This window comes from Mycetomoellerius zeteki, unplaced genomic scaffold (genome assembly GCF_001594055.1).
Source record: "Mycetomoellerius zeteki isolate Tzet28-1 unplaced genomic scaffold, Tzet1.0 scaffold105, whole genome shotgun sequence".
Classification (NCBI taxonomy): domain Eukaryota; kingdom Metazoa; phylum Arthropoda; class Insecta; order Hymenoptera; family Formicidae; genus Mycetomoellerius; species Mycetomoellerius zeteki.
This window is the reverse complement of record NW_017255965.1, coordinates 1,869,396-1,869,952: the sequence shown is the minus strand read 5'-3', so window position 1 is coordinate 1,869,952 and position 557 is coordinate 1,869,396.

Sequence of the window (557 nt, the reverse complement as noted above, 5' to 3'; positions counted from 1 at the left end):
CAACCAAAAGAATATAACGTCAAAACAAAATCACTAATGTGTCGAAGCGGTTTGTTTACCATATGTCTAAGCTTGGTTCATGACGTTTAGATTATGTCAGAATCGACCAGCACTTACTGCTGGAACCATCTATTGACAAACAGCGGGAACTTAGTTGCGCACCTAATAGTATTTCGGGGATAACGTTTTTTTTATATTTAAATTATAGAGATATGAAACTTGTGACAATCTTGAAGAAACTTTGGTAGCAAGATTCTTTCGCAGAAAAATTACGTCTTTGCTAAACTATTTTCAATTACTATACTTGTTCAAAAAATTATTTGAAGTAATAGTAATAGATATACAGGGTGTTTGGAAAGTAATGAAAAATCTTTCGCATAGGGGCAGAATGGACTAAACTGAGAAGAAAAATCCTCTACCATTTTACAATTTTCATAATAGTTAACAAGATATTAATTACTAAATATTGTCGAAAATTGGTCTTCAATAATTTTTTACTCAAATACTACCAACTTTACAGAAAAACTGAAAGAGACAAAAATTGTTTATTTTCTTCT